The sequence below is a fragment of the Zosterops lateralis genome (assembly GCF_965231275.1).
Source record: "Zosterops lateralis genome assembly, chromosome: 7".
Taxonomy (NCBI): Eukaryota; Metazoa; Chordata; class Aves; order Passeriformes; family Zosteropidae; genus Zosterops; species Zosterops lateralis.
In genome coordinates, this window is record NC_139767.1 from 20,977,081 (window position 1) to 21,002,756 (window position 25,676).

General features: G+C 35.9%; 1 protein-coding gene across 3 annotated transcripts in view; it reads left to right on the forward strand.

The window, feature by feature from the left end:
- FIGN (fidgetin, microtubule severing factor) overlaps positions 1 to 25,676 on the forward strand; it is a 100,971-nt gene that overhangs the window by 22,550 nt on the left and 52,745 nt on the right. Inside the window, exon 1 of one of the 3 annotated variants that reach the window (XM_083864689.1) lies at positions 17,566 to 17,584. The exons of the other annotated variants lie outside the window; for them this stretch is intronic. The gene's annotated coding sequence lies outside the window, so the exon portion shown is untranslated. Of the gene's footprint in view, positions 1 to 17,565; positions 17,585 to 25,676 lie in introns of those variants that run through there. 3 annotated transcript variants of the gene reach the window in all.

Genomic DNA, 25,676 nt, shown 5'->3' on the forward strand with positions numbered 1-25,676 from the left:
AATTCCATATAGGCTGTTTTGGACATTATGCAAATAATACATGGATAGTCAATATTTTTGAATGGGAGAGCAAGCCTCAGTAGCAATAAGTAAAAACTCAATTGTTTAATATTATTTTTTTTTCCTTTAACCAAAAATAAGGAAGTTTCCTTCTCTGTTGCTTTTTTATTGGATTTCTTTTTGTTGGAATCCTTAAGATTTGTAAGATAATCTTTTCCTCTAATTGTCACTCTGCATTCTGTTGTTTTCTTTATTTATATATAAATTTATATGTGTATGTTTATATTTTTTCCTGTGTACCTCAGATTTTGAGACACGACATGATATACCTCAGAATAAGCATTTTATAAAGATATTTTGCATTTAGCAGTATGAATCACATTTTTGTTTCTTCATCATTCAAGTGGTGTTTTTGAACCACAGAATAAGTAAACCCAGGTATGCCTTGTGGCTATTTTAATGCTTTATGTAAGCATTTCACATGCCAAAAATACACAATAGTGTCTCTTTTTTTGCATTTGTTTTACTGTCAAACAGTTTTATTTGATGTGAAGATTTCCTTTCCTTTTTCTTAATTTTTTATCAAATGTTTTTAGCATTGTTTCTAATTCCTGTTAATTTGGAAGCACTGCAATGAAGTAACTTGGGTGCACGCTTTGAAGTGTGATTTGCTTAGTGACAGTGCTATGTCTTCATTTGTTCTGGTTTTTTTTTTTTTTTTCTTTTCTTTTTAAACACATCTCTTTGGGTCCAGGCACGTTATAAATGTGACTGAACAGAACTGTTAACATCTGCAGAGACAGAAACATGCTGCCTGCTTGTACGTACTGCAAAATTCTAATAGTTTTGTGCTATCTGTTAAATTCAGCGTGCTTTTTGCATTGTGGCACGGAACAGTTGTGCTGTGAGGGAAGCTGGCTGCCTGCCAGCCATCGACTATGAAATCCCGGGTACCTGAGAGCTTATCAGTTCTTTTGATTTGTAAAAGAAAAAGTGATGAAAATGTTGGTAAACTGCCATGAAGGTTTAAGGCTGCTGGAATAAGGAGCCGTGTAATCAGATTGGAAAATGGAGCTTGAGATTCTCTGCATGTGAAGCAGTCGCCTGTGGACCTACCGAGATGCTGTGCAAGTGCCCGAGCTGACCACTTTGTTAGCAAATCAGCTTGTTTGCTGCAGCAGCAGGGTAGAATAGGCTAGTCCTTGTGATGGTATGTAACACAGGTAATATCTCTTGCTTTGCACAATGTAATCAGCTTGCAATTAGCTCACTCTACATTAACCTTCTTGATATTTTTCCCTTTTGTAAGACTGTGCACTTTAAACAATTAACTATAGAAAGTAATCCTTCAAGCAAATCAAAGCAATCCTTTAATTTTATCACCCTGCTGAAAAAGTATCAGGTGGTCAACTGGTCTTCATCAGCTGCTGGAAATTCTCAGGCTCACTGTAGCGTGGAGAGGTTCTTTAACCCATTCACATTTAGAAAAATGTCAAGATTTTATATTTCTCACATAATATAATGCTGCATCGTGAAACTGCAATTGGAATTGTTTTAATGAAAAGCCTTGGGAGAGCCCTTTTATATAAGACAGCTTTTACGCTTCTGTTTGTTTAGGTATTTCCATACACTACCTCTCAGAAAGCTTTGATGACACAGCCACTTGTACTGATAATTCCACTGCTTCACCTCCAGTGAACTTGATTCACTAAGGTTGAAGAGAACAAGGCTATCGTTGCTGATCTTCTGCGTTGCTTTTTAATCCTCTGAAATAAAAGCCAGATAATGGTAAAATTTGTGTGGTAGGCTTCCTTTTTGGTAGGAGAATGAAAGTTTTAAAGCCATTGATGGAAAATTGAGGTTTCTATCTAAGAAAGAAAAAACTTAAATTAAGGGAGCTGAACATTACATGCCTTGTTGCTATTTGAATGGCTTACCCAGCTCAAAGTTCCTTTGTCTCTTTGATAGTTTTGGATTTTATTACAGGCTAGAATTTTCCACCGTCATCCTGTAAAATATGTGATTATCGATACTCTCATAATATTGTATAATAGCAACATGTAAAAGTATTTCATGTAAAAGTTTGCTTCTATTTAAATAATTGTTTGACATGCCTTGCTTATTTCTAAACTTAAATCACTCAACAGTTATGCTCATATGAATAAGAGCAGTGAAATTACTGACAAACCTGTTACAAATAATAGTGCTGTGAATGAGCCTTATTCATACTACATTTGTTATATGAAAATAAATATTGTTGGTAATTTAAGGCTGTAATAAATAATGATCTGAAACTTCTGTCCAGATCTTTTGTTTAGAAGATGTTGGAAATGGTCAGCAGCTGCTTTGCCAACCTCTACAAAAAGTCATTTAATTGAATTCCAGTAGATCAGAGCAATAAACTGAATTTATAATATATGATCTGCTTTTACCAATGATATCTGTGAAAGCAGTATTGACTGGCTGTGTTAGAGTCATCTTTTATCTCTCTTTGTAGAATGTGAGCATGTTTTGAAAATACAAAGCCAGATCCTACTAATCATATTGCATTTATCATATTTAATGTTGGCTTTGGCTCAGTTCTAATATGTATAAAAATTCTGGAATTTATGTGCACATCTGTTTTTTGTGTGTCCCGTTTAAAAAAAAAAATAACCTGCATACATCATATGCTGCAAAGATCTACTTTATATTCTTTTAGAGGACAAACTCCATTAGATATGCACTTACTGTACATTGGATTGTAAATCTTACAATTTAATGGTAATTCAGTGAGCAGTTATTGCTTCTGTGGCCTTTTTTCTTTCTTTTTTGTCCCATCTCACTTGTGAAATAGGGTTACCCTTTACAAGTGTCACATCCGTAGATTCATCTTTTGTACTCTATAGTTGTTCCTAGTGCATCATTCTAAGTGAAAAGAAAAATAGGAAGCCAAAGCTACAGGAGGAGCATTGGGGGAGGGAGGTCTGTACATAGAAATACAGCATATAGCAGCAGAAAGACCAAGGCAGTTTAGCATCAATCTAACAGATTAAAATTTTGCTGTAAAGGTACATTTTCTTTAACCTCATTCTCATTCGTTTTCTCCTACCACTGTAGTTGGCGTTTGAATTCCCAGGAAGCAGAAACGGTGTCTTAATGATATGAGCCTTTTTGCCTCGCTTACACTGCTAATACTCTTATCCCTTTTCGGATATGAAATACTTTTTGCAGAAACAATATACACATTTGTAAAGAAATTATAAAAGGATTCTCCTTTTGAAGATAATGAGTTCTCTTCAGGAACTGCAGGTTACGTGAAACACAAATGAGCTCTAAGTGGAGGGATTTAAAGTCCTGCTACAGCATTTAATTTCTTGAGGAAAGGAGTTCAGTTCAAGGTTAGCCTGTTATTGTGGCACTGGCAACTACTTCTCTCATTCCTGTTCTTCTGCCAGCAGTACTGCACAAAAGGCAGTCATTTTTATTTAATACGTAGGGAGGTATTAATCACTGCAGTGTTTTGTCGCAAAAATTTGTCTTATCAAATTCATTGTTTCACCACTCATGACAATAATAGGTGTTTAATTACTCAATAAGAGCAGTTTATAGATTCCATTTTTCCTGTTTGCTGGACAAATGGTATTGATTTTGTACTTTGATGCAACATGAAACTGTATTAAACACAATTAGAATTCTAAAGCTGGTAATGTGTATCAGTTATGGTAACTGAACTCCTTACTAAAGAAACTGCATCTCCCAGATTTTCACTACATTTAAATTCCTAGGAGAAAAGATGTTTAAGGACATTCCTTTTATTGCATGAGTTCTTGATGTCCTTTCTCTTGTTTTTCACTAGCATTTATGCTTGCCACAAACTTTACATATTCAAGACAAATGGTTTATATAATATTTTTTCAGCTAATAGTCCCTTTATAGTGGTAATAAGTTGTACAGTTTCCAGCCTACTCAACAATTTTACCATCGTCTCATCCTACCTTCATGCCATACTTATGAACGAGATACCTTTTGTGAAAAATAAAAATTATGTACCCCAAGCTTGAGTTTGGACAGTAAAAATTTATGAGGCTTGGAAGACAGAAGACTTTTGCTATTTTTCCCAGAGCTCTCAGTTTTCTTGAAAAGGTGGCTTTAAGCCACATATGGATTTTCTTTTACTTTCTTTATTTTATTTTTAGTGATGATTATTATTATATTGTCATTCAGGACATATTTTTGATGTATCAGTACCTGCATAGGCTTGAGTTTTTTCTTTGGGTAGATTTTCAGTGGATTTACAAAAGTTGCATTGCCAGAATGATTGTTTATTGCTTCCTCTGTAGTCAGTACATTTTTAATTACAATTCTTTTCTACTACTGGTGCTTGTGTAACAATTTTCAGTTGGGAGTGTTTAATGTTTTCATGTTTTGTTTGCTTTTGTTTCCAAAGAGTCAGAATTAAACAGCATGAATTGAAGGTGGGCATACTCAAGTATCTATATCTGAATCAAGAAAAGAAGAATGATTCCTGTCAATGTGCATTCCATTTTACTAGCTTGCTTAAGTAACCAAATCTTATGATATCTGTTGTTTGTTGGCTTCAAGCTTCTAGGTAAATAAATTAGGTAACATTCTTAGTGTACAATTCCTAGTTTTTCTTCTTTAATTTTATTTCTAGGTTCTGTTTGTAGCCTGTGTTTTTACCTCATTTGGCTTAGGTTGAATATTTCCTAAAATACAGACAGAATTTGTGAAAAATGTACCATGATTGCAAAATATTTTTGAAGAAAGTGTGTAATGGATAGTAAATAGCTATGCTAATTTTTTCCTGCATCTAAACACTTTCAAAGTACAGGTTAAGTAGAGAAAGAAAAAGCATTTAATTGAAATACTCATTGAGTTGCATATGAAGGTGTGGTGTGTGCTTGTTAGGGAGCATGATTAGTATCAAGAAACATCCATTGTTAAATCACCAGTTTTTAAATGAAGGCGTATTTTTGTTCCCTTTTTTGGGGATCTGTTCATTTTGTTCATCTGTTCATCTGTTTTACAAAAGGTGTGTTAAGGTACCTGTATTTATGATTCTGTTATAATTGTTTCACATCATTTGCAGAATATTTCCTGAAGTCTGAAAAGCCCTAGTTCCTTATTTAGGCTTAGCTTAAGAGCTTTGGTGGGACATGCTTAAGTGCTTTGCTGAGTCAAACTTTATACTGGGTGGACCTTCTTGTTTCTCCTTTCAGACACATGATATATTTCCTATGTGTTCTGAATAACTTGGTTACCAATGGCTCATTCCATTGTTTGTGTTTTAGGCAGTGAATTAGGTGTTCTTTGCTTTATGAAAATCAATACAAATTTCAATTACACAAACAACAGGTGAGGCACTAAAATTAAAAGGATGTGAGATGTACATTTTAATCTGTGGTGATGTCTCAGCTATCCAGATGTTATGGGAAAATTGAATAAATCTAAGTGAATAATTGAATATATTGTTCTTATTTATTTGGATTACTGTAGCACTTAGAGGTCTCAACCAAGATGGTGACCTTGTTGTGCTGGTATTGTAAAAACATGTAGTGAGAGACTGTTCTGCGTCAGAGGGGTTACATTCTAAATAGCTGAGACGCACAAAGGTTAATAGGGACACAAAGAGGCGCTGAAATGTGAAGAGACTTGCCCAAGGTCATATAGCAGGTCAGTAGCAGAGCCGTGAGTTAAGCCTACATCTCTGGACTCCTATGCACTAGATTGCTTCTCCAATGATTAAACTATCTGCCTTTAATAGCTATTGAGGGAAGTAATTGTCTTTGATTTAGCAGGGAATTTTGGACAGTGATATTTGTCTGCATTTCTACTTGGTTTTTGCATGTCACAGAAAATCTAGAGATGTAATTCAATAATACAGGAAAGCACCTTAAAATCATGATTCTAATTTTGCCTCACTTATTGCAAATTTTGCAGATACTTCCAGAGAGGTGGATGCTGTTTCATAGAGTGCTAGCTACAACTGCTGGTGTTTATTGCTGACTTACACACCTATTTTTGCTTTAGGTAAAATCAGATGTAGGGCTAGCCACTTTGATTGGCTCTCAGGGAATAAAGTTTTAATTACTTTGGCCAAGCTGTCCTGGAGCTTGTATCCTCCTTATGACAGTTCACTTCAGAAGCTACACTGCTTCATTTCAGTAACTTTATTACCATTTGGCTCAGAGATTGCTATTTCGCCTTGGCCACAGATTTCATCAGTTGCCCGGTTCACCTTTGTCCACACTATACTTGTGAAATGACCTGCTCCTTTAGTGCTTGTCAATAGTAAATTGCTGCATCCTTAGTGTCCAGGCTGAAGCACAGTAAAGAACACAACTCTTTATTAAATTACTGGATTTTACACTAAATTTTTTTTGAATTAAACCTGAATGGTAAAAGTCTTAATTACCATTTAATACCAAGTAATTAAAGCACTGGCCAGGGTCAACTATATAAAGCACATCAGTTTGAACTGCCACCTGATTAATAGGCTTGGTGATATAAAAAGTTCAGCACAAAAGCATGCTCTGCCAGGGTCACTGCTTTAACAGCTGTAGAAGGTGCAATTTTTGCTGTAATTTGGGCCTAACAATTGGATCAAAATAATAATTCGTGAGCTGTTCATGGTTGGCTTCTCCAGTGTGATGTCAGATGAATTATTTGAGTTTGACATCAGTTAAATTGGTTTTGTAGGATATATTGATGAGCAAACGGATTTGGCTCAGATATTTCCTTAATTTCACTTACATTCTTCAAAATGAACTATCAAGTAGAGTTTTTTTTTTCCCAGACTTGTCTTCCAGATCAGAGTTAAGTTCAGGGAAGGTAGTAATGTGCATCAGTTCTATGTCTATATTTTCATCTGTTTGCATACAATCATTGATTTATTGTAGCTCAGGTGCTGTCTGCACTTTGGCTTGTGTTTGCCTGGGAGTGTGTGTTTGAGAGTGTGTCCACAGAGTAATACCAAATAGCTGGCTTAATAGCTGTATTTTTATATTCCTGTACATACATCTATATCTATATATACACACACATATATACCTCCTAGTATTGTATTCTGTTATAAAAGCTTTTCCTGTGCCATGCTTAGCCCTAGAGGCTCTGGTCTGTAGGATCATTCGAAAATTGCGCTGTGTTCACATTTAGTATGGTGGTGTTTTGTTTTGTTTTTTAAACTCCTAACAGTTTATTGATGGGGCCTGAACAAACTGCTGCACCTTCAGAGGACTCAATTAGCTTTTGCCAGGCTCAGTGTGTGTGCAGCAGGCAGCCCATGCATTAGCAATTGCAGGATGGGAACCATAATGATTTTCACCTACTGACTGCTCTCTGAGCATTAATTTTGACAACACTCTACAAAGTAGGTAAGCATAGTTATTCCCACTTTATTACTGAGCCCACCAGAAGAAGGATTAAAGCCTTGATCACACTGATAACTGTGCATTTGCTTAGTTCTAAAACAGTAGGCAGACCTATGTGTTTAACTGGAAGAGCCTTTTCCAGCAAAGTTTAGGAAATATGTTTTGAGCTAATTTTCTAAGTGAGCAGAAGATTTCTATGTCAGTTGTGTTTTGAGTCTGAGATACTTGATTCTAGCTTAGTTCGTATCATACTTCAGCACACCACTTTCAAATAAACTTCCAATTCTTATTTTTAAGTACTACAATGATTACTTAAGATACAATAGCAAAATTCTTAGCTCTCATATTTCCAGTGAAGGTTGCTGATGTGTGTTTTTGCTGTGAATTCACTTCGGTTTTGATGTTAATATGGATCAGATGTTTTACTTTGCTTTTTATTACTGTCTTTGAATGCAAATTTAGTATTGAACTATGTTCTGTATAGTTTTAATGCATAAGGTTCTTAGCTGATATTCAGGTCTGTGTTTTGTGTGTCCCAGTTCTCTGTAAGAGCATGGGTGAAGAGGATGCAGTTAAATTCAACAGAGGGGAAGTCAGGAGAAACAGTTCTCTTGCCTTTTTTTTTTTTTTTTTTTTTTTTTTAACCTTTGGAAACCATAGCTGTGGCAGCTCATCTGGCCACGAAAGGGGCCAATGTGCTCTTCCTCCTGCCTGGTGGGAGGTGAATTCCCCACTGCTCTAGGCAAGCCAAAATTTCCTTGAGGGCAGCTCCTGGGCTCCCTCGCAGCCTCCTGCTCCAGTACTCTCTTGGGCACAGACTGCTGGCTCTGGGGGCTACGTTGAGGTTTTGCAGGGAGCTGGGATTGATTTCATTCCATCCTCTGTCCTGAGCTGCAGGAATTGGTTTGCATCCAGATCTACAAATGGAGCACTCCATGGGCAGCTCAGGACCATATTGCACATGGTGCCGTATGGGGCTGGCACAGTGTCTGCTGAGCTCCTGTTCCTTTCTCTCCAGATGCTCATAAAGCTCTCCTTTAATTTGTCAGTTGTGGAGAGCACATTTCAAGTAATAAACGGCAAATTCAACTTCCTTTCTGTTTTTTTTTTTTTTTTTTTTTTTTTTTTTTTTTTTTTTTTTTTGAGTTTGAGTTTGAGTTTGCTCATGATCTGTTGCTGTTAAGGATAAATGTCCCTGCTAGATGGGAATAGAAGCACTGATGTAGGTTCATGGGCTTGGAGATAGTGTTCAAAGCAGTTACAGGTTGTTTTGTTAACTGTATGCCTTTCAGTTTCACTCTTGAGACAGGACCAGCACAGCAATAAATTGAAACTTCACCACTCACAGTATTTCAGGTTCTGATAAATAGACACAGCAAGCCTAGCTATTTTTTAATGTTCCTACTATGATGAAATAAGTTTAGCTGAATGATTCTGGAGAGATGAACAATTTTGGCATATTGAGGAAGGAAAAGGAAACTGTGTGATACTAAGTAAGAGATTCACTGATTAAACTATAGAAATTATGCCTCAGGCTGTGCTGTAGTTGGACTTTCCTATAAGACTGTGTTCTTTTCATAATATAGCTGATACACACAAAGCAATATAAAAATGTCAGTCATTCAAATTCAGGCATTTGTACACACATTTCCAGAAGTCTTGTCCTATTTTTCAAGTGCTAAAATAGAGACTGAGGAAAGTTGCTTGAGTAGTACTGTGATCTAGCAAACAGTGAGTCTTGTGGTAGTCAGATGAGATTACACAGTGATCTTGTAAAAGGGTTAATTTTTGAAAAGGTAGCAGGAAAACCAGAAAGGATTTATTAGTGTATTTGAAATTGTTTTCTGTTCTGACAGTAGAAGATTGATGACATAGCAGCAGCTTTCTTTTTTACACTGAATCTAGATTTCTGAAGCATGTTCATATTCTCTGGTAGAATCTGTTGGAAATCTGTCCACAGAAGTCGAGATCATAACGGCTGAAAAAGTTAAACTGGAAAAATGAGTGTCATGATAAGAAGAACCCATTGTTTTCCAAGTCTTTTGTTCCAAGACTTAGTTTAACAAGTTCAAAACAGCCCTCCTGTGAATACATGACAGGAATCTGAAAAATCTGGGCTCAGGTTCTCTGTCTATAACTATGCTGGTTCTTTACTCTCAGAAATTTAAAAAACTAGCCACTGGTTTAAAATTGTTCATAGTAAGCACTTCATAGGAATACATGTGTAAAATATGTAGGGAGTTTCCCAGCTGCATGCAAACAGAACTAAAGGAACAGCAGTAGTGTGGGGTTTGGGTTTTTTATGTTCTGGAAAGCTCTCCCATGGGCAAACCAACTACATGACATTTCAGCCTGCTCTGAGAAGGTGAAGATTAGTAACTGGAAGAAAAAAAAAGATAATTATGATAAAGGTTGACACCCAATCTAAATAAATATTTGAAAGCTCTTTAACAATTTGCATCCTGTTGAATTTTTCAGTGTAGAAAACTTTTCCATGCAAAGTAAAGTGCTGAATGCTGTCATATTTCCGTTGAGTGACATGAGTCCATCTCACTTCTGGTACCTGCTTGACACAGTTCAATAAAAGAAGAGAAAGAGTTGGCTGAACAAAACATAGAATTGTTTAGTTCTGTTAAGAAATGTCACCATTTATCTAAGTAAAGCTATTAAGCCATAACCTGCATCTTTTCTTTCATCTTGGTGTATGTCAAGGGTAGAAGTTCAAACCAATCCTTTTCATGTATATAATCATGGAGTGCAATTAATTACAATATAGTTCTTTTAAAAAGAGTCTATTATGAAATCATACCAGTTGAACAATGACTAAAGTAGAAAATCCAATGCATTAAGAAGTGGATATACTTTATATAGAACTTTATATAGCATTTACTAACACTTAGAAGAACATTAAGAGTAACTTATGTGTTGTGGCAGTATTCACAAAAATGAAAGTTAGAGGAAAACAGTAACATCACTATACCAAGCTGGTATCTTTCTCATTAAGAGAGAACATTGACTGTCACTGTGGAGCAAGGAGGGCCATTGCATGATGTTACGACAAAATGGCTGATGTTAAATAGTGGTTTACAATAATGGACTACACAGTACTGCAATGTAGTTGTTGGTGTGGAAAAATATTTTGCCATCCATTAAAAGAATACAAAATAATAGAAAAACCCCAAACTACTTTATTGTCCTGGAGAGAGATAAGCTGGGTCTAAATAAGTTATCTGAGTTCTTTCATAGCACTGCAGCTGCCACAAAGCAGCCCTAGTAGGCTGCTCACTAAAGCATTGGGCAGTTGAGGCCTGTTGGGCATTGCAGGTACTTAAACAAACAGTGGGTGCATCAAGCACGGGGCTGGAGGAGCTCAGTGAGGTAGGAAGATATGTCTGAAATAAAAACATATATTTGCAAACATGACTGTAGCAAGAGCCATGCAAGCCTAGATTGAAGACCTGCCTGTGTCTCTTGGCATAGGTCAGTAGTGGATGGCAGTGTGAAATGTGTGGAACTCTGCAGGAGCTGCAGGCTTTGAGGCAGGAACAGGGTGCACCCCAACCACCACAGGCTCTGCAGGACAGGCTGCAATGCTCAGTTGGGTGTTTAGTTTCCAAAGAGATGTAACTGTTTGCAGTGCGTAAAGCCATTGGATGAGAAATAGGAGAATTTTAACTGATTGCCATAATATCTCGCCATTGAAGGAGCTTTAGGGGGAGTCTTTTTTTAATTCAGTGGACAGTTGTTAGCTATTAGCTGGAAATATGCTAATGAATCTAATAGGAATAAAATAAGAAAGAATTCCATAGAAAAGGTTCAAACTATCACATTTAATAGGCAGTGATAACCCTTCTGTAGTTTTTTTAATCACTGTCAACTTTTAGAGAAGTAATATTTTTCCGCTGTCAAATTTCGTAGATTGGAAATGTCTTAAAATTGTAATTTCCAATAAATTTATGTAGACTTTTTCATAGGAATGCATATACTGCTATGAGTGCTCAATTAGAAAGTTTTTAAAAGGAAAAAATTATTAACGTAGGGCCTTCCAAGATACAGTCTTCATGGAATCATTCAATGGAAAGAGTCTTACTTATGATACCTTGAAAAATGTTCTGCCAGAAGAAAATATTATATCTAAGATGGAGATAAAAGAATAGTAGACTTCAGGGGGAAAGAAAAAAGTTTGGGTTTTTTTGTTTGGTTGGAGTTTTTTTTTTTTAAAGGCTCGAAAGTACAACTGGTATGGTGGAAAGAGAGAGAGAGCTGCTATATCCTGGCAATATTTTGTGACCACTAGGAAGTGCTGAGGAATGCAGGCAAGAGTTTTGCTATGGTTGTCCTTTGCCTGAAAGATCCCGTGGTCCTGCTCAGGGGGTGCTTGAGAGGGAGAGTGTTTGTGGGACACTGTGGTTGTCTTCATCTTTTGAGGGTCACCTTTGCAGTGTCCTCGCTCTTTCACTTGCTCTGGGGCTTTTCCTGTCTTGTGGTTGTGGTTGATGTAGAGAGGCAGCAAGTGCAGTTGTGTTATGTTTGTAAGAGTTGTACCTCTGCTGAATCAAATACTTTTGGAGAGAGAGCTAAAACAAATGTATGACTGGGAGAAACCGTGACGAGTTTAAGTTGCTTTTGTATTGTTTCAGTTGCTTTTCATCGTTTGCAGGATGGATTTTTAGGAGCAATCTTTGTGTTGCTTATACAATAAAAGCCTCAGTCAGGAAAACCATATTTCAATAGGGTTCAAATGAGTAGATAAAGAAGCTTCAACTTTTTGAAAGTGAGATTTCCCCCCCAGATGGAGTGTAGCCATGATAATAATTCCTTTTCAGCATCTCTGGTGCAGAATACTTGGGGATACATTGGTTGGTTGGAGGGGGGTTTTTGGTCTTCTGTTTTGGGTTTAGTTTATGTTTTTTTTTTTTTTTTTTTTTTTTACTTGTTAGGCCAGGTCATATAATTAGGAAAAAGCAGTTAATTTTCAGCACTGCAGATCTTCCTTTTGGTCAAGTTACTTGAAATCTCTCTTCTTAAAATGGAAGGTTTTTTGTTACCTGAAGTCTGGCACTTTGACAGTTATTAAAATGTGAAATAATTAAGTTTATTAATTACTAATGACAAACAAAACATTTTCAGCAGCACTTAAATGCATTGTGGAAATGTCAAAGAATATTCCCTAATATCATGCTACTGTGACTTACATTTTCAGGTATCATTAAATATTAAGAATTGACTTCAAGTACATCAAAATTAGGAATCACTTTGCACAACTTCTATGTTTCACTCTTCTTGCAAGTTGGTAATTGGAATATTTAACCTTACTCTCCCTCACTTTATTAGAAAATGCTATTTTTTTAACAATTAAAAAAATGCTAAAGCAGATCAAGCAGTTATTTTGACAAAGAGCTTGAAACATTCTTGCCTAAATTCGACAAATAAAAAAGCCAGCTAAATTATCACCCTGAGCAGATTTGCACTGGGACCTCAGTCAACCTTTATAAACGATAATTACACTGGCGTTTTAACATGGGGCAAAGGAAATGATAAAATTAGGGCATAAGAGACACTGTTCCTATTTTGAGAACACAGTAGCATAATTGGTAAGGGATTTTTATTGCTGTTTTATTATACAGAGTTTTTTTTTTTTTTTTTACTTTTGCATGTTTGGTTATTTTTTTCAGGCTCTTAAGCCCTGTGTTTAGTGGCATGAATCTGGGCAGAGATCTCCCAGTGTATTAATAGTACATTTTTGAAGTTGTGGATGTTCATGAGTGTTTTAACACTGCAGCTTCGGTCATCTCTCCCCTCACTAACTCTTCTTCTCTCCTACCTTATCTTCTTTGCAAAAGGATATTTAAAGTAATTTTTAAAATTAATCTAAAAATTTAAAAAATAGAAAATTTTCATATAATTTTGTTTATGCTTTTTAAGGTCTCCTGTGATTAATTTAAAACTCCTCAAAATTATTTTGCTGGGAGTTGTTCCCTGCAAAATACAGACATGAATTCATAGTTATATTTTGGTTTATTTTTCAGGATTTGTTTGACAGAATTTCACCTAACAGTCTATCCAAACCTGCAAGCTTCACTTAATTTCAGCCCCAAATTACATCATTCGACCCTAGGAGAAGTTTCCTCCATTTCAACAAATCGAGCCCAAGTTTGTGTGACAGTGGATAGATGAGGTGAGCTGATGAGGGTCTGGGAGGCATTGCAATCAGAGTGGCAGCTGAGGCAGCTCTCAGTGAATGGATTTGAAGGACTAAATGTGAGGGCTTAGGAAAGGAGGAATTGCCATAGTGGATTACAGCCAAAGTCCATCATGAAAATATCTCAAGTTTGTCAGTAGCTATCAGAAAACACATTAGAGAAAGGTGTATGGAAATCATGGTAGCAATCAAAAACAAGCTGTGTGAGAAGAATTCTATCAATTAAGTCTAAATCTGTTTCACAATCTGTGCTTTCTAAAGTTTCTATTGGTAATCTTAACCCACGACAGTTTATTGTGCTATAATTCAATTGTACACACATCATCAGACTGGTATGAGTTTTCCCATTTTTTCCCCCAGCTGTGGATTAATGCAGTTAGACAATACGTTCCCTGTGAACCATGAGTTATCTGTCAGCAGATACTGAGAATAAGATGAAGAGCAAAGACTATTTTTAGTGCAATGGAACAGCTTAATTGAGTTTGGGATATTTGCTTTGAGTTAGATAGAGTGGCAAGAAAAAATTGTAGAGAAAGCTGAACCTGCTTGTACTAAAATTTGCCCTCAATATGGATGCTCTTACAAGGACTGGATAGCTGCAGAGGACTCACTTACATTGTAAAAATATACATGATTCATTTCAATTGGTCTTTTAAGTTTTTAAAATCACATTTGTCCTCTTGCTGCACTGTTTTTGCCAGTGTAAAGATCATAGGTTTTATTTGATTATATTTTGGTAATCTGTTAAATGAGACTGGGTCACCTTGCACCATGCAACATTTCACTTCACTGCTAAAACTTAATGCCATCTTTTTATCTTTCACTGAGTGGATGTCAGAGGACACAACATTTATATAAGACAGGCATCTCTAATATTTCATGAATGGCCTTTAAAAAAAAACCTTCAAAAAACAAACCTAGGAAGTAAAAGTTGACACTAGGCTGGTGAATTTAGTCACCTTTCTCAAATGTTGAATGGTTTTCCATTTATGTATCTCATAGTTTGCAAGACCTATTCTTTGTCAGGCAAGGCTATTAAAAAGCACAGGTGGTTTCCTTAGTTTGTATATATTGTTTTCCTAATGGGATAGTGGGATTGAGAGATTTCCATGAAAACATGGTCAAAACCTGAAGATACTGTCCCAAAATAAGACCTGTAGCTTTTTAGTGGATTAGACTTCAGTATTAAAAACTGGAAGACCTAGGATTTGGTACCTCCTTGTAATTTATTTGTTTTTGTTTGCTTCATTTTCAGTGCCTTAAAAATTAGCTTATACTTTCCAGCTCTATAGGGATGTCAGGTAGGTTAAATCAGGACCTGATAAAGTGTTCTAAAACAGTGCATGCTACTAGTATATTATGGAGCATTTGCCTCCTTAATTTTTTTGTGTATTTGTCAAATGTACTATTCCAGGATTCCAGAATGTGGCAATATATACAGATGTGAATAGCTATGTGTATATTTATACTTTTTAATGTTATGCATCTACAAATTTATTCAGATATATCAAAATGTTGTGTTAGATACAGCTTTTTGTAGTAGTATCTTTGCATGCCAGTTTTTATATATGGTAGAAAATATTTAATGCTTACCTGCTAAGACGTGCTAGGGTGATGTATTTTTTGCATTCTCTGATACTTAGGGGTAGGAGAGCTCTTGTGAAATTCTGAATATAATGTCTAATCCTTAACTGGACTAACTGTGCCATTAGATAGAGTGTTAGAGAGAGGGATAGCTATGGTGGTGTGCTGAACTTGAGCAGAAAGAATCATCTTATAGTCTGGATCATGTGCTGAGAGGATGCATTCATATTTTAGCTCTAAATACACATGTCCAAAACTTGATTAAGCTACTAGTGAGAATAGGTATCTAATTTATATGTAGCAGTTTGTGCAAACAAGACTGGAAGAGACCTCTAGGATCATCAGTCCAGTCATCTGTTGCTGCAGATAGCGTGCCATATGATTTCTTACCTAAATTTGTTGGATTCCATAAATTTATTTAGCTCCATGCTTAGCACTGATTATCTCTTCAAAAATCTATATTTTATTTGGCAAAAAATCAGTGTTAATATTTTCACTTACATTAGCATAGTAGAAATTTAGCTAGATATACTGGTTAGGTAAACAGTTTGATGCAGTTAATTAATTCCTTGTTTCTAAAACAACTGTGCAAAGAACTGCCACCATTTTTTCCCCTCTTCATAATTCTGCTGTCTTTTAAGTTCAGAACAAATGCAGATCTACCCTCAGTATTGCTTCTCCTCTGCCCCCCCTTAGGAATCAGCTGCTTTTAACTTGGTCCTTGATTTCTCTATAAAACATTGGCTAAGATAGGTAGCTTTCCAGGGAGATTTTTGTGGACTAATAGGCGACCTTTGCCACAACCAAATGTCACTGTTAAATTTCCTCACCCCTTTAGACTCAATGACTATGGGTTTTTTGTTTTGGTTATTAATGTGGATTCTTTTTAATTTGCATAAGCAAATGTAAAAATCTCTCACGTATGACAATATGTAGATTTGTGGCAATCCTGAGAGTACCTTGGGTCTGTAAACCAGTGGCTTTATTATGTAATGCTGCATAAATGCTGTATTTTCATCTGTGACAGATATAGTCTTGAACCTGTATTTTTCATGTTACTTAACTGTTTCAGAACATCATGTGTGAGAGAACACATCAAAATGGAAATTGCTTCTAGAGAGGCAGCAATAAATATTGGTTGGGTATATTGCATTGTTGGGCTCCATGTGTTTCAGGATGTTCTCAATTCTCTTGCCCTAATCAACACTGTAAATACATGCTGCATTTTCTGGTCATTCATTTCTTGGATTAACAATTTGGACCTTGCAATTTCTACCATATGTTTTGATTCTTTATTGTATATAGTCATGGTTATATAAGAGCATCCTCTAACAAAATCACTCTGAAACCTTCTGTCTTTTCCAGCCATTCAAAGAAAGGCAAATCATATAAATTCTGTGCATTATATGTGTAGTTAACTTGTAGGTATTTGAAAATTAGGTAGTTAAACTGAGAAAAATCTCCCTGTGACACAGGAATTTGCTATTTTCTCATTTAAATATTGTGAAGGATTGTGTTTTGTTTTTGAAAAGATACTTACTGTTTAAAAAAATAGGCCAAATATATCTGATTCTGACAATTTTATGCAGGAGGTTATAGACAAAGTTGTTGGCATATTGCTTTTATTGAATGTTCTGTTAAAGGATTTTGCTGAAGTCACTTCTCCCTTAAAGTCTTTATGAACAAGTAATACATGTTCCATATTTTATCTACCCTCTCCTTTATGCTGTTGAGTTAGAACAGAATCATAGTTCCCCACCTTGTCTTTCAAGTGACCATAGTACTGTCATGGCCATGAAACTTATTTAGTTTTTGGGCCCTCTGTTGTGTCAGTGATACCACTGTGTTTCATGTGGAACCTGAGTACTCATTCGACTTTCCAGCACCAGACATAGTATATCCCAATTTTCTATTGTATACTTTCCTCTGTGGATCAATATAGATTTTAATTAACATCCTAACAAAACTATAGTTATGCTCAAAGGTCACTCTCCCTGTGTATCTTGCTGGGAACTTGGTCTTCAGCAAGTTCCTATCACACCAGACACTGTCAAGAACAGCCATAACTGAAATAGCTTTTCATTTGTCCTGAGGCAAAGGCACTTTTTTTCCTTTCTTTCTTCTTCAGTAGATATGCACAGAAGTTTGCTAACTGGGGGGATGGAGCTGCAAATCTACTATAAATATCAAAGGTGACTTGATAGAGATTCTTGGAAGAAATTTCCACCATACTTGGAATGCAGTGACACTTTTTCATTCAACTGCTTTTCCACATTGCATTACATTAATAATCGCCTTGCAGGTTTCTTGGCAGATGAAGAGAAAGGGAAAGTTGGAGGATGATTTTGAATGAATGAGGATGAAGATGAACTGTTAGCCTTAAAGCTTGTATGAGGTAGTCGGAACACGAAGAGCTGTGAAGTAAGTCAGTACTTTTGTCTTCTTTTTACATCAGTTGTTCTGGTGAACTGCTTTTACAAATGTTTAGCTTATATTCACACATAGCACTGGTATTTCTGTGTCTCCTCCTTGACTGTACACTATATGAGATTATTTTCAGCTGTTTTATCCCTTCTGTCATGTAGCTTTTGAAATCTCTTGTGCTAATAAGCATCTGATAGATCTCACCAGGAATCTTGGCTTTATCTTTAGTCTTCCTTCATTCTAACAATTCTGCCTACAGTACATACTGTTCACAGGGTAGATCCACATATTGCTGTTCAGCTGCCAGGCTCTTGAGTAATAAACCCTGCATTTCAATTCTGAATGAGCTTAAATTATAATATTAGGAGTGTTGTTCCTCTGACAGAAGACAGATTCCAATGCCGCATCCTTGACTATGGATGAAGAATGCACAACAGTCTGGAAAATGAGTTTATCACTGATCAGTTGCTTTCAAAAATTACACCTAATCTGACTGTTCCTTCCTCAATTAGAAGAGCTTTTATAGAGCTGGTTCTTTGGTTTAGAAACTTGGGTATTTGGTCCACAATGCTATCTCTTTCCAAGGTTCTGCTAAATAAACAAGTTAGCATTCAATGCAATTTCAAGTTATAAACAACCAACCTAATAATGAATTCTATTACTTAATCCAGTTAGAGTTTAAGAAGTTTTTTGCTGTTACTTAGACTCGAGAAATTGAATCCAGTATTAAGCAAAGCAAGAAAGCCCATTTTCTGTTACTGTGTTTTGATGTTCATTTGTCTAAATATTGCATTATTGTTATTTGCCCTAGGCCTCATTAAGAAAAGAGGTAAATTTGATGCGTCTTATCTTTTTCCTTTCTGAAACTGAAATAGGGTGCCATATTCCTCCCATGTTACAGTACCCAGCAATTCCAGGATTTTCACTTGCATTCTTTAAGGTTTGCAGCTAATGTTTCCCACTATGAAGACACAGACAGCATTATATACAGTGGCAGTGGGAAGGAACCTCTATTAAATAGATTATAATATTAACCTTCCATTAAATAAATTGTAATATTAATAATGTTGTTAATTATTGTTATCTATTAATCTTGTTCTATATATGTTTTCTGGTAGCGCTTTAAAAATTGCCACCAGTTACCTGCATTGGTTAAAAAAAGAAGTGATACTGCTGTGTTATAACATGGATTGGAATCTTACTAAATGCCCTTTTCAGTATCTGCATTATTGTTGTCATTAAATCCATTAGTCTTGATAATAAAACTTTCAAATTGCTTGATTACTCAGAACTTATACTTTTGCTTAATAAGTTTTCCTTTATTGGATATTACTGTCAGCAGTGCTGTATCTAGTAAAAATACTGCATATACACCATCACAAGCTTAGATGTCATTTTATTAGGAGATGCTGCGTCAGCAGAATGAGAATATTAATCTAAAAGAAGTGTATTTTTTTTTCCAAGCAACATAAACAAATCTATCCTACTTAGAGCTGCAGTGTCAGTATTTTATACTGCCTGTGTTGACTTATTCATTGTAGTTTTTGGCATATGGGATAACTCTGAAGATTCCAGTTCTGGCCTTTCATTTTAGGCCTGTTCAGTGTATTTCCAGCCCTTATCTGATAGATTTTTTTCAGCCCCTGAATAGTTTTCACATATAATAAATGTGAGATACCCAGTGTTGCACTGAACATTGACTCCTTGGTGATGTGGGGAGTAGGCACTCCTCTAAGTTTGTTTCATTATGAACAAAAGCTTTAGCAATTAAATTTTGTTGAGTACTCTAGAAAATGTCTACAACTGCTGAAGCTTTTTGAGCTTTGACCTTAGCTTGCAGATCTTCCACTTCTGGAAGAGAAAAAAAGAAAATGTCTACCTGGAAAGGAAGGAAAGTTTGCTGAGCATTTTTAGCAATAGACAGAGACAGCTTAAGACCCATTTTAGTCAGTTCTGGGTTCCTTTCAATACTAAAAAGTTTTAAAGTCTTATTCAGTAGGTATTTCTTAGCTTTATTATTTTTATGTTTAGATAATACCATTGTAGGGTCATTATGTCAGAAATATTATCACTCACACCCTCATACAAAATATAAAGAGTTTCTGATGCAAATATTGGCAAAGAGATGTAACACTGATTGTGTTGTCCAAGATTTTCATTAGAAACAGTTTGCTTGGCTGTAAATCGCCGGTTCTTTATGTGTGTTCCTCGTTCCAGAGCTCATTCCATAGCACCATAATACCCGTTGTGTGTCTGGTAGAGCTGGTCAGTGACAGCCTCTCATGAAATCAGCTCCTCCATTTAACTCCTTGCCTAGATTTTGCATGTTTGCCTAGCTTTAGCTTTTGAAAGTACAAGTTCTTGCTTAGAATTTTCTGGCCATGCTCTCTTGTTTTTCACCCCACTCCTGTTCAAAATATTATCACCCAAATTAAAATATTTTTATCCTTTACATCATCAAAGTTGTCTAGTTGAAGATAGTGCCAAAAAATATTCTTTTATGAAGGTGTTTACTACTTTGAATAATTTTTCTTTGCTAGTGGTACTAGTATAATTTATTTCTTTGCTCCCACTATACATACTCTGTGGGTTTTTGCTGATTGTCTGCAAAATCATGCAATTGTTGCCTTTTTCCCCTGCATGTTAACCTGTGTCTTTCCACATGATAGTTGTCAAAGCAGGCACAAATTCCAAGATGTGTTTTTGTTAAATTTCAGCTTGTAATTTCTATGCTGGTCTATGCTGCTTGTAACATTTTTAGTAGTATTTTGAATTCTTTCTAAGGTTTGAGTGTATTGGCTTCAATAATGTCCACTAAACCGCCCTGGTTGTCTTTTTCAATCCAAGAAAATTCTAAATCAACTTCTCCCTGGTTTCAATTCCAACAGCTGTCATGTGTTTTGCCGTATCACACATATGTAGAGAACAGCATTCTTCAAATCCTGGAATAATTTCATATCCACCTTCAACTGAATTTATTAAAAGCTGATATATGTATCCCATGCTCAGAAGCAGTTGATATCTAGAGCAGCTGACTGCCTTTCTGTTTTGCTGGCACCTTTGTCTTGCAGATGTAGAATCACTTGCTTATTTGTTATTTTGGGAAGTCAGAGTTAGTTGGGCACCATATTTGCTCTGTTTATTTTTGGAGGGATATTTTACTTATCTTCCACTCCCTGTATGACCATGCATGCAGTGAGACTTAATCACCTGACGTGCACATGAAATCTCCACTTTCTTCTGTATCTTTCTCCAAAATGAGACCTCCTCACCACTCCTGCAGATAACCTGTTTGGAGAGGCATATTAAAGACACTAGGGAGGACAGCACAAAGGTGAATGCCATGATATTACCATTTATCTTTAGTCTTATCACCTCTTGTAAGCCAATTATCATTGTGTCAGTGACAATCCTGGCATGTGTGGGAAAGTTTTCATTTGTTTCTCTCTTTCCCTTATGCTAGCCCACTGCGGTAGCAGCAAAAGTAATTTTACTGGCTTAGCTTTAACTAAAGGTATTTGCTTCAGTTAGGTGATCCATCTGTCACTGATTCTAGAGACCTCAAGCCAGATTTATCTGGTAAAATGTGGGCACGAGGAATGGCCAGGTCTAGGCTGAAGCTAGATTTAAGAGTTACGTTAAAGTTACTTCAGGAATATTTTTTGCAGGATATTTTTTTTTTCTAGATACCATAATGTATAGGAAATGTGGGTGTTTTCCAAAGAAGATACTAATACTTTGGAAAGTAAATGTTGCAATGGAGGGACACATTAATTGTGGGGGGCAGCATCTTAAACTCTCAATGCAGTAGCTGTAACCTCTGAAAATTAAGAAAAGGGAAATTGTTGAAAAGAGTGTCTAGGCAGCTCTAGTATAGTTATAAGATATTCTAGAATTTTAGAATAATAATTATAGAAGGAACACATCTATTTCTCAGGTTAATAGAAGAGCATAGTAAAAACCTAAAATATCACACAAATTTGTGATGACCTTGATAATTAGCATTTATAAATCCAAGTGCAAAGGCAGACAGCTCTAAAATGAGCGTCACTAAGGCGGACTCTTCACAGGATTTATTTTAGATCTTAATTCTTTTCTCTTTTACATTGATTGCTTCAAATGATGGGAGAATTGGAAATATCTTTGCTATTCAGCAGCATAAGCAACATATGTTACCATAAGTCACATAAATATTGTGGTATCTTACTCTGGCTCCTTACAGACTTACCTCTTCTGTAATGCTGTGATTTGCCAGGACAATAACAAAACTGAAATTATTCGTATAGTTGTCTTTGGAATAATGGGGATTAGAGTAAAGAGACAAACATTTCTGTTCATGAAATAAATTAAACTTAAGATTTTCATATGTATTGTTTATAAAAATACGTGTTCATATATTTCTGTGGTTCATACAACCAAAACATGTTATAAATGGTAGTGAAATAACAAATACTCTGTAGCTGTTATTTCCAAAATGCTACCAATGGAAGAGATTGAAGCAAATTTAAACAGACCTACCTTCCTCTCTCAAATCTGATGTCTTATCATACTCTTTCTTGGTATCATTCTTCAGGTGGCTTGTTCTAGTGCCCTTTTCTAGGAATTGTGAAACTGATCTTGTTCTTTAACACAAGTATTTAATAAAAAAAAAAGTCCATGTTTAAAGAAAGTCTCATATGGACTGTAAAGATGTATTTATTATTTAAATGTTAAGGCTAGAGGGAGTTTAAGCATTCTTTGTCCATGCTAGAATCAAAACATATTATTTGAAAGATTTACAGAACTTGATTTTAAAATGCAGTGGTTGTTTCTTGCAAAAGTCCAGTTTACGTCTTGTAGAAGGTGCAGTTCTCAACCTCATTAGATTTTTGTCTCAAATGGAAGTTGAAGAAAAGTATCACAGCCAAAGTAAAGAAAATATATACCTAAGGTATTCTGCTTTGTACTGAAGCAGACTGAAATGGCTCCCATCTCAAGTGGGAAAGGTTGTCTCCAAAGGATGGACGGATATTAGGAAGTAAATGGAGTGAATTTTTGAAAAAGTTGGATCTGCAGCTCTGCTTATGTTGTCCCTAGTTTTAGACAAGTGCTCTTTTTAGGGGTGTGTATTTTTTCCAAAATGAGAATGCAATAGGAGTTCATAACTTATAAAAGTTAGTTATCATGCTATTACTGATGCAAAGTTACCATAAATCACAGACTGGGAGTGATTCTATTAGTGGTTCACTTCACTAGTAACAGACAAAATTTATGTTAACAAGGTTTATGCTCCTTCACCAGGGTTCTGCTCAGCTTAGTTATTGCATCTTATCAACCACATAAGAAGATACTTAATTTCAAAGTGGTGACTTTCCACTATATTTTTTTGTTCATTATTGTTCAGCCAGACAGCAAAAATTAGCAGCAGTGGCTGATATGCATGTGTATATGTGTCCCTCTCTGTGTGTCACTATATACTTACAAATATCCACATTTATATATTGACACACCTGTGTGCACGTATCTACAAGTATGTGTACACATCTGTATGTCAAAGCATCAAATGTACAAAAATCCAAAGAGTAGATTATGCATGAAACCTGTTAATTGCAAGGTATTACTGGTTTTAAAAGAGCTTCAGTAGTGTTAAACCCAAAATCTACCATCAAGTCAGTATCACTAGCCCTTCCCCCTTCCTCAAGAATTTAGTGCTTAATGGGATCCTTTTGGCTTTGAAATGGAAGAATTTTGTTAGTTGCTAAAGCTATTCAGTAAGAGGGTATTTCAAAAAGAAACGTAGATTGCAAAATGCGGTGGGACACTTACTGAACTGTTGGTATTGTTTTGTCAAAAAATGATTTAAAATGAACTAGAAAATTGCCGAACCATCAAAGTATGGGATGTGGGAAAGTTAATATATTAAAGAAACACTATCATGAGAAGAAGTGCCGTTTTAAAAATGATATTTTAAGAAATTCACTTATATAGAGAATAGGGCAAAATCATAATCTTTTATGAGCCCAATAAAGACTACCTAGCTACTGCCACTTGATACAATACTTTTCTTATTGAACTTAGGGGAAAAAATGTACTACAGAAGACTTTCTTGTGCAATGTGGATTTACTTAGCTTTTTCCCTTAAAAATGGAAGAATGGCGAGACTGTCCTTTGGACTGACCAGGCTGGTGCACAATGCCCTGGGCCAACATGTGCATGCAGTAGTGTTCATATGGGCAGGGCTGGTGGCTCTGCAGCCAGGGTCCTTAGATTTGACATGCACTGGCTTTACTGACAACCTATGTAGTTTGGTAGGGGACTTAGAGTATTGTTTCCTTTAAAAACAGAAATACGCTCTTTAGGAAAATGCTATCTTTAGATAGTCTTGGGGTGTTATTTTTGCTTTTGAGATAGAGTGTGCAAGTAGCTGAACAGAAACTTAATCCTTCCTATTTTATGTGATATGGCTTCTTGTGACTGGTCCACTCTATAAGAAATTCATGTGGCATTTTGGAAGATCAAAAAAACCAAGATGTCATTTTACTTAAGATCACTTGTTAATATTAATTTGCTTAAATAGTTACCTCAGGCATGTTGAGTACAGACAAAGGATAAGAATAATTAGTATTTATACTTTGTTTTGTATTTGTGTAGCTTGTGGTTCCTCTGAAAACAATCTGCTGATAGTAAGGCAAGATAAAATATTTGCATTTCCTAGTTTTCTTACTGCTTGACTCCCTTCTGCTTCAGTCTATTCTTATATGCCCTTATTCGTGGTGTGTAAGTCACTGCAAGGATGTGGGCTGTTTAACTCCTAGTAACTACTGAGCTGTAAAAAACTTACTATGGTGTGTTGGAAATGTGGGTTTTCATCCAATGTTCAAATGGAGGAGAATACTTTATGTAAGGAAACCTGCCCTTAAATGGAAAAAAAAAAAGTTGACAGGACTTCCACCTGAAATTGTAATCTAAAATGATGTCAAGCCCCACCTAGGATTGTTGCATCTCAAGCATAATGATGAAGCTCTTTGAAGTCAACTGGCTTTGCTTATTTGACAGAATTTTAGAGACAATCAAAGTCTTGTCTATGTTGGTAGCAAAATTCCCATTGACTTCAGCAGGCTCGGAGTTTAACTCCTCCTAAACAACAGCTCTCAGTCTTCGTCTGCTCAGAGCTGCTTCCTTTCCCATGTGCTGCCATGTCTCTGGCTTTCCACTTTGCAAGAATCCCGTGCAGCACAGAAAGAAATTTGCTGGAAACACCTGGATTTAATCTGAGCTGGCCTCAAAGAGGTCAGCAAAGCTAGGAGTGAACAGACCAGATGTTGACAATATCATCTGTGCATCTACAGTATTGAAAAGTATCTCTCAACTAAATTATATTAAAACTATTTTAAGGGGAAATTATTACATATCAAAATATATTGCTTACATTTTTAATTGAATTTCACCTACCATGTCACCTTCAGCTAGCATTAAATAACATGAAAAATCCTGCAGTCTGTGCTTTTTTATAACATAGTGGCTGTAGTTAGAAATTAAAGTATCATTATTAAAGCATTATTAAAGCCTGCCTCCCCATCAGGAAAGTTTTTGTTTCCTTACAAAGAGCCTTGTTGTGATTATAATACTCTTTAAAATGTACTCCCTCTGAGCCATTTAAGAATAAACAAAAGGTTCAGATGTGTTTTCTTTCTGAGGAGCCCAAGTCTACCTTTTACCTGCCTCTGTACCCTGCTCTCTTCTCCCCACCACCTGGAGAAGAATGTCTGAAACCAGTTTTCTTCTTACTGTTTACTGCCACCTGCTCTACTCCTCTGTAGCCAAGTGCCTCCCCAGAAGCACTTGAAGTCTTCTCTAGGGAAGGCGAGTCCAACTGCTTTGGCAGACTGCTGCTTTAGCAGCTAAAACCCAGCTCTCTCCTTTGGCACTGACAAAGCAGATGTCACTCATGAAAATACATTCACTGTAGTAAGCATAGGAAAATGAGCCAGTGGGAATGTGATATTAATATCTTGAAAAACTACAATTATGATTAATACTGCAAGTGCTATTTACTTTAATGTTTGACCAAAACAACGTTGCTAATTTCTTTTAGCTCAATGTGAAATTTAGAG